General features: G+C 32.1%; 2 long non-coding RNA genes across 2 annotated transcripts; one reads left to right on the forward strand and one right to left on the reverse strand.

The window, feature by feature from the left end:
- The first annotated feature begins 317 nt into the window (after window positions 1-317).
- Window positions 318-2599, forward strand: LOC114162253 (uncharacterized). Its single transcript, XR_003599170.2, has 3 exons — window positions 318-873; window positions 1108-1211; window positions 2358-2599. It is a non-coding gene; the product is annotated as an uncharacterized LOC114162253 (long non-coding RNA).
- Window positions 2600-4454: 1855 nt separating this feature from the next.
- LOC114195646 (uncharacterized) lies at window positions 4455-7844 on the reverse strand. The gene is made up of 3 exons (XR_003606520.2): window positions 6902-7844; window positions 5652-5731; window positions 4455-4788 (listed from the first exon to the last, which is right to left on the reverse strand). It is a non-coding gene; the product is annotated as an uncharacterized LOC114195646 (long non-coding RNA).
- Window positions 7845-9761: the final 1917 nt, after the last annotated feature.

Raw genomic sequence — 9761 nt, forward strand, 5'->3', positions numbered from 1 at the left:
GGCTAAAAAATTGCTAGTAGTAGAATTTGTGAAGAGAGGAGTTTTTGAATGGGTAAGGGAAGTTGTGTTGTGGTATGAACCATGAGTTGATGTTGGACTATGACGTTAGTGTTTGTTTGTCATTTTGACTGGTTTAAATATTATAAGTTTGTATATATTCACTACAAGAATGTAGCATTTTAGCTTCCAAAATGATGCGTCGGATCCGTGCAGGACGCATAATGCGCGTCGGTTAAACCCACGAAAATCCGACTATAATGCAAAAAATTATTTAAAAATGAAAAGTATTTATTCTCGTCAAGTTTATCAAAAAGGAATCTTTATTAATTTGAAAACAAACGCAAATGAATTGTTTGAGTGGGATGACCGACGCTCACAATTTAAAATTGTTGGCGTGGGATGGCCGACGCATAGGCTCCACAACTAAATCAACATGTTTTTATTAGGTTAACTTAAGTGGGGAATTTTTCAGAATTCGCTTTTCTCCTTCACCGGGAGTTTTCACTTGACCCTTTTCCCCTTGCCACCACTTGCATTATTCCACTTTCCCCCTTACAAGGTGCCAATTTGTAGGGATTGAGCGAAGAATGGGAGTGACCGAGAGAGTATCGACGCGAGCTGCTGTAGCGAGGCGTGCTCCTTCGACGAAGACGAGGCTTGTGAGAAGAGTGTGCAACGAGCTTCTGTCACCCTTCAGCTCTGTGACGAAGTGGTGGTTGTTCACTCCCTTCTCTGCGAACACCAAAGCGGCTTCCTTCTATACGACGGAGTGGTGGTTGGGAGGCGCGATTGGGAGGCCATTGAGTGGCAAAATCTGGAATTGCAAGGCGAGGGGTTTTCGTTCTCACTAGACAGATTTTTTGAAGCGTTTAGGTAAGTCATTGAAGCCCCATTTGCTGCATTTTTGATTTAAATCCCATTTGCTGATTACTTTTTTGGTTTAGGGTTACCAATTATTTCTTCGTGACTAAGTGTTTTAGTGGAGGTGAAGGAGTTTTGGTGAGCTAAAATCTTGAACCTAAGGGGCGTTAAAGTGAGCTGCGTTTTTAATAGGTGTTGAACCGTATAGTATTTGATTTTTTTATCTCATTTTCTTTTTGGAATCAGGTGGTGCTATGATGGGAGGTGGTCTTGTGATTGGAATCAATGTGTTTGGGTTAAGTAAACACTTTGGATCGGAGGTGAAAGTTCTGTTGGCAGCAATACACAAGGTCATCTTTATCTTTGAGCAATAAGTAATGTTTATGCATGAATGGTTGATAAATATATATATATATATATATATATATATATATATATATATATATATATATATATATATATATATATATATTCATCCTTTAGTGATTAGTTTTAATTTTAGGTGACTAATTTTTTGTTGGGTGTTTTAGTTTCTTTTTCATTTCCTTTTCCTGTGTGACAGAGTTATGTGTGATATATAGATAACATCTTAATCAAGAATGGTAATATTTTCACTTTTAGGAAATAGTACAGAGTTTCTCAAACAATTGCAACCATGTATACGAAAATAGAACAGAGTTTCTATATGAACTTCTGAAAATAGTTAAATGAATGCAATTGTTGTTTTTTAATTAGAGGGACAGGGGGCAAGTATAATGCTTATCTTTGTCTTCATTTTGGAAAGATTGATTCTCAATTTCTCAACACACAAACATCATTAATTTAATATTTCAAGTTAAATAATCTTATTAATTGACACCACACCAAACAAAAGCATGATTCCATATGGGCCATAAACACCTTCTGGGTACAGCCAGAACAAAAAGTGAACCTTGAATGTGTAAAAATCCTTTATAGGAGAATTCCCCTTTTACTTTCATTTTACAGGTTTCGGTGAAATTTTTCTCTTCGATCATGGATTGTGGCTTGGATCTGAATCTTACTAGGTTTATTAGGTTCAGTTTATTAGGTTCAGTTGTATAATTTAGAATGTAATGACAGTGCACTAGATTAGTTATAAACATTTAGGACTTGTATTATGATATTATGTGTATCTTAGACCTGGATGGATTCTGACTATTGTAATTTGATTTTTAATTAGTTTAGTATCGGTGTAATTTAATTTTATGATGGATTATGACTATTGTAATTTGATTTTTAATTAGTTCAGTATCGGTGTAATTTAATTTTATGTTTGTAATTTCAATTTTGAATGAATTAAATGATATGCTACGCTGCAATTGACTGAAGCAGGTTATGGGGTTGTACATCAAAACAGATTTTTCATTTCTAGATTCATAATAATTTGCATAGGCTTAGCCGACGCAAAACTGACGCTACTTTTTATTATGTGTGGGCTCAACCGATGCATTGTTTATTGATTTTTTTTTCTTCAGATCAGTTCAGTCGACGATAATGACAAAGCTATTGTTCGTCGTCCTTTAGCCGACGCAAACAGTCTTTGCATCGATGATTTTGGAGTCTACACTGTGCCGTCGCGAGACCGACGCCCTAGACGTATTGGCGTGGGCTTTTGCATTGTTGCGTTCTATTTTGGCCCACGCAAATCTCTAATATTCTTGTAGTGATTGGATGTATGACTGATTCATTTAAATAAAATGTTCTGTGGTTGATGAAAGATGATATGATTTGAGTATTTTGATGATGATAGAAACTCAATCTTGATAGAAAATCATTGTCAAGGACAAGTGTGTTAAGATGTTCCAAATGCGAAGTTTATGGGCATGAAACTCATGAATGTCATAACTGGAATGCAAGTTTCCTGACTAATGAAAATCTCAAAAACTACATCCTATATTTGAAAAGAAAAGAAGAAAGAACATTGAAAAGATTAGAGAAGCTAAAAGAAGCAAGACAAGAGCAAAAGGACAAGCAAACACCAAGAGAAAGAGAAACTCAAGAAAGAAGAGAAAGAAAAAAGAGAAAAAGAGATCGCACTCTTTCTTGGATAAGATCGTATCACTTAAGCTGGCATTATACTTCACAAGTACACATAAGCTTACTCTATATTGTAGGGAATGTCCATTTCTTACATCTAACCAAGACGGTTTGGAACACTTTGTCTTTCTATTTACATAATATATAAAGTAATATTAAATACTATTTATGATTAACTTAAAAACATAGTTTACCTCCATTAAGAGAAAAATTGAGTGTTTTTGTTAAGTCCAAAAACATATTTCAAAATTGTATATAAGCCCCTAATATTTCTTAAAATTATAAATTGATTCTTATACATTTTTCACTAAATGAAAATTGATCCTTAATAATTTTTTTTATTATTTAAAACTTAGTCTTTAAAATCTTTTAATAATTGTAATTTAATCCCTAACCAATTTTTAATAATTGTAATTAGGTCCCTAATCAACTAATTATGTTGATTTTTGTAAACACTTTAAAATTTCAATAAAAATTATTCATTTAGTTAACGACTATTAAATTTAAAATGATTCTTGTTTCTTATATGATTTTCAATATGAATTTAACCTAAAGTTCTTACTAAGTTTGGATTTTATCGGTAATTTCATTGCAAAATCCATCATCATTAAAATTCATAAAAAAATTCTGAACATTTTAGGAAAATGAGAATCAAGATAAATAATCAATAATCCATAGGAATAAATGTTATAATGCATTACAAATAATTTGAAATGTTTTGTAATTAAATACATGATTTTGTGTTTAATAAGAGGTTAAAGTTGCAAAGTTGTATTACAAACCTATGAACTCAAGCCCATTGTATGGTCCCATTTCACAACAATAGAAACAAATGTATTGAGCTCATTTCTCTCACAAATTTTGTGCATCTCTAATAAGAACAAAGTAAGAAGATTTTCTTTTACCCTTATGACATGGAAAATTTAATATAAAGATTAAGCTTGAGTAGATTTTTATTTTTCCTCCCCATTGACAACCTTCTAGGATTAAAGACATGTTTCTTTTACAAATTATCTTGTTCTTTTACACAAAACTCTTCTCACTACAAAAAATATGATTATTATCTACGCCAATATTTCATAGGTAATGAACATTTTTCGTAGGTAATATGGATTTATCTACAAATTACCTACGAAATAAATTTTGTAGGTATTAGACTGGTAGATAATTTTATCTACGAAAATGTGTTTCGTAGATAACTTACCTACAACTATTATCTACGAAATATAGTGTAGAAAATTATCTATGAAAATTTTCGTGGGAAAGATTCATCTTGCAGTCCTCAAGTTACCTACGAAATATTTCGTATGTAACTTACCTACAAAATTTTTGTAGATAATTTATCTACAAAATATTTCGTAGGTAATTTATCTACGAATATTTCGTAGATAACTTAAATATAAAAAATAAAAAAAATCTAAAATCTATGAAATCACACACACAAAAAATAAAAAAAATCTAAAATCTATGAAATCACACACACAGACAAACATACACACACACACATATATATATATATAATTTCATAAATACAATTTATAACTATAATTTTTTAAATAACTTTAATTTGTCAAAAATGTATATCAGTATCAAATCCCTAAGATAGTTTTATCTTATCATTTGACAGCTCAAAATTCTAATTTTGATGGAAAATAAGTACAAAAAAATGTAGACGTACAAATCAATATGTAAGTTGTCTCAGGTGAACTATTTCATCGCCAAATGTCTCTCCCAAAAGAATGTCTTCTACACTTTGAAAGGCATATGGCACATCTAGCATTGTTCTCACGAACCCTTCAAAAGAGCATGGATTCCTCTTCCTTGGTGGGTACCATTTTCACTTAGTATGCTTTCTTGCTTAATCTTACCCTGCAAAATATTCAATCAGTATTAGAAAAATACTTGTGGTAACCTATTTAAAACCTATAATTATAAGAAACAATTCAGTACATAATGAAAGAAATTACAATCAACACATCCAACATGGATATTCCAAGCTGAAATCTTGTATATGCTTACTTGACTATATATATATATATATATATATATATATATATATATATAGTAAGAGACAACTTGTAAAAAATTGTCTGGTTCAACTATTAGACATGGTGAAGGAGTCTTGGTCCATGTTAAAAAATTCATTCCAATATCACATGTAGTTGAGTCAACAAATAAAAATTTTCATATAGGTTACTTTTCTTCTCCATATATAGCTTAGTAATTATACATCAAATTAATAAGAGATATGAAGATCATTTATATAAATATTTTGCAAGTTATTAATTTAGACTAGTCCCCTTTATAATAAAATTTCATACTCATGCTTTAAAGTTGCTCATAATTGACAACTAATTTGGCTTTCTGGAAGAAAAATCTATCAACCTTCTCATACTATCATGTGCTTAAGATTCTAGTGAATCTCTATGTGATTTGATTACCGGTTAAACTTTTCAATTTATGAAAAAAAAATTAATAACAATTAACTGAGACTTATAATAATTTATCCACCATGCTAATCAAGATTTATTTCCTTGCCTTTGATGCAAAAAAACTCACTTCTATTTCAATATACTTAAAAGAAAAAAAAAAAGGAAACACAATGAATTTAAACTCTAGGTTACACTTAAAATAAAAACTATTATTTCACTTTATTAGAGCACCTCGTGTGTAAAAAGTTTAGCATGATGGGCACACACACAAAGAAACTTTCTATATCTAATTATCCTCACCTTTAAAACAACTACAAATACATGACATGGAGAAGGGTTGTAGTTTCCAACACCATGAATTGCCAATGCAGATTATAATCCTAAGAGAGTGATGAATCAAACAAAGTCACAAGATAATTAGTTGTCCTGCATACAAACTAGCAAATAAGTTATCAACTCAAGAAAGCATTTCAACTCAAGAATGCACCCCAGCAGTCCTACATTTAGATTCAAGATTAGAAACTAAATTAAAGGGAAATGACTTTATTAAAATAAAAATTCTCACCTCACCTGGACAAAGAAAATAAAAGTGGGATGGGAGAGACGAACTTAAAGAATTTAAAAAATCCTCTTCGATTTTTACTTGTATGTAATCTTTTAAAATAAAAAGTTAGATAAACATAATGGATCTGACACCCTCCAAAGTCAGTAATTCATTTTAGAGGACAAGTCAAGTAAAATCTCAATAATCATTGATGAGAAAATCAATTATCATCTTTGTGTATCCATACATACATGTAGAACATATTATGCATGTTTCAAATATGAAAGTTGATTTTCTCATCAATGACTAAAATCATTTACTGTGCCTTTGCTTACTTTTCAAAACCAAATCCAAACATAATAGGAATGGTTTATAACATGAATAAGTGGAAAATTACTGATAGAAACACTAGTGACACTCTCCAGAATAGTTTGTCTACAAATGCATAATTGTAAAAATGCAATACAGAGAAGAACAGGACAATGAATCGGGAAAAAAGTAACACCTCCCAAACCCATTTTAGAAATTGCATATTACTGAATCAAAAACTAAATTTACACCTTTAGAATTCTTTGTTATACTATGAATCCAAAAGATAAATGAAAAGGCACATGCAAAAGCCACTAGACAAACCTCAACCACAGTGTCTAGAAGAAGCTCAGAACCATTATCAGGCTCAAAATCTATGCCCTCTTCTCACAGCTTATATAATATAGATGAATAGTTCTCTAAAGAACCTACAATTTTATAATACCTGACAAAATGAAATAAAATGAACTCTAGTTGGCAAGCTTCAATTTTATGCTATACTCTTCTTATTATGAAGGGGTAAACAAACAGAACAGCAGAGTCTCAAACATATTTCAGCCATTATTACAGCCATCAGAGCTACCAAGTAAGGCCATCATAATTGTAAGAATCACAGAAAAGCCATCTCTATACCTCCAACATAGTGCACCATCCACTGCTAAAGATCAATATAGTGCAAGAGAAATTAAATTGAAACCTTAATTTTGTCAGGCATGTGCTTTCCACTATCCATAGACCACACCAAATCAAACTGCCTATTAGGGAATGGTTGCTCCAGAGTACTAGCAACCTAAAAAGAAACCTGCAATGACATAAACATGAAAACAAATAGTTTATATTTATATTATAGTATAATAGTTAGATCCAAAAGAAATCAATGTCCAAAGGTGTCAAATGTGAGGGGTGAAAATCGGCGAGTCTGTTTCTAGCAAGAACCATAACTCTTTGGGTGTCGTTTTGGCAAATGCATTGAAGCGTAGAAGGCACATTGTGTAAAACAAACTGCGGGTACGAGGAGACGAATTAGGGTTATGAAAGTGAAAAGGTTTGGTGGAGGTTGTCTTGCAACGTCAAATTGGAAAACCCTTGCCATGGAATTGACGAGGAGTGTGTAGAACGCGTGGGAGAAGGGAAAGGGCTATCTTAGAGTGGTATGAGAGGCAAAAGAGGGTTTGGAAAAAAAGTGGTCCTAAGTGAGGGTGACACCGTGGAGTTGGAGACATTCACAACGATAAAGAGGATAATACTTGGTCATGAAGGTGGTTTATGAGCGAATGACTTCGAAAACCTAAACTTTGTCATCGGTGAGGAGATCAAAGAATTCGGATGTGAGGGAAGGGATAAAGGGTGAGAAAGGTGGCGTTGGCGAGGGATTTAGGGATGGAGCCAAAGAGGTGGTGATCGTTGTCATCGTCACCGGAGAAGAATGCATCGTCTAGGGTTTCTGTGCGGATGAGGTGAAGGCATGGACGATGAAGGTGAAATCGTGGCCATGGTCGTGATGAAAGGGGTTGCTAGTGAGTTTAAGGCGGGAGAGGACGATGTCGAGGGAAGGGTCACGACCGATGAAGGAGGTGACATGGGAGGGTTGTCTTCTCGACGAGGGTTACGAAGAAAAAAGTTTAGAGTAAGAGGAAATACGACAAGCTTATATTTAAAAATTTAAAATTTTAAAGTCAAAGTGTTGTATTTGGAGGGATAACCTATTATAAATTGGTTAACGTGGATGGTTAAACTTTTACTTAAAAAAATTATATTTGTAATTAATATATTATTTTTTATTAAAAAAGTTATATAATTTTTACGTACGAATTTCTTTCGTAGGTAACTTTTTTAAAATTAATTTATATGTATATTTTTATGATATTTATTTTCTACGTAGATAATCTTTCGTATGAAAAATTTTCGTCAAAGCATATCATATTTATCTACGAAATTTTCGTATGTAATTCTTCATTTGGTTATCCATGAACGAATAATGTTATCTAGGAACTTTTTTCGTAGATAAAACAAAATTATCTACGAAAAATATTTCGTAGATAATAGATGATTTTCTTGTAGTGTCTTGTAAATAAAACAACATCTTCCAGATCTTCCTCAATTACCTAAAACAAGAGAAATAAATGCCTAAGGTAAGCTTTCTTTTTCTCTTTTCTTTTCTTCCTTTCTTAGTTATTTACATTCTTAGTCATCTAGTTTCATTCAATTAAAGTTAGAGTTAGGATTGTGATAGTGTATTTTTATGCACTCATAGATCATTTAATAATAATATTATTGAATGAGACAAAGATTACAATCCCAACGTGTCTGCTTTTTATCCCTACAGAAATATGCTTTGCACCACAGTGTAGGTATGTGCCTGACATTGTCTCTCTGAAAAGAGTGGCAACGTATTTGTAACACCCTGTCTAGGATGCTATTAAATTACCTCGTAAAATTTGCAAATTTAAAAAACTTTTAATTTATGAATATGATACCACCATTTTAAATATAACAAGAAGATTAAAATTTTCTTCATTTCTATAAACTTATAATCCATTAAAGTTTCCATAAATAAAATCCATTGTTTATGAAGACATAAAAGGAAAACTTATTACAACATTCTACAATATCTCCCAATAAGACCCTCTCCACTAAGCCCCGACACATCTCCTCACAATTGTTCATCTTTACCAGTATTTGCATTAACATATGCTCCCGTATAAAAATATGATCATCACAGTCACAATAACAACGCAAGGGTGAGCTAATAGAATATCAAAACACTATAAACAAAAATATACATCTATAATATTCACACCTAACCCAAACCTTACATAGCAACAATGTTTCACAACACCATACACTTCCTTTGGTTGTTTGACGCAACCACACAAAACAAGTTGTCTCACACAACAATTCCAAAAATATCATTATAACAAATAGTACAACCACCAGTGATCTCCACGTCGAGAACCAGGTTTCCATTGTAGCTCTCGCACATAGCTTATAATAATTGCTCACCACTAAAGCAACCACCATTCATGCTTCTCTCAAGCCTTACAAAAAGGGTCCACTTCCCCTTCTTCCCAAGAAACTTACGTGTGAAGTCCCCTTCTACTTCTCACAAGCCCTACGGATAGGGTTCACTTCCCTTGCTCCCGTAAAGCCTTACAAGTGAAGTACAAAGCGGTCATTTATAGGTACAAAAGGGAGACACAAGAGTCAATTGTAATAAAAAATATATTCATTAATCATAAATAACATTAACTCATCAAATTAAAAGTCCATGAGAAAATATTAGTAATAGTAGAATTTTATTTTAATTATTTATTTTTTAAACTATATTAAAATATTTCCAACAACCCCCTATATAATTTGAAATAATAAAATAAGACACAATATAGTATCTTTTAAAACAAAAATATTGTTGTTCATTGTAAGGAACCTTCCAGGTTTGAGCCTTACACCTAGTGCTTATAAACTTCCACCCGAGAAAATGCAGAGACTTGATTGTCTTGAGCTACATCCTCTATGACCAGGTTTTAGCAAATAACACATACAATATGGTAGTAAAT

Source organism: Vigna unguiculata, chromosome 1, assembly GCF_037176805.1.
Source record: "Vigna unguiculata cultivar grain cowpea cultivar isolate G323 ecotype 2 chromosome 1, ASM3717680v1, whole genome shotgun sequence".
Taxonomy (NCBI): Eukaryota; Viridiplantae; Streptophyta; class Magnoliopsida; order Fabales; family Fabaceae; genus Vigna; species Vigna unguiculata.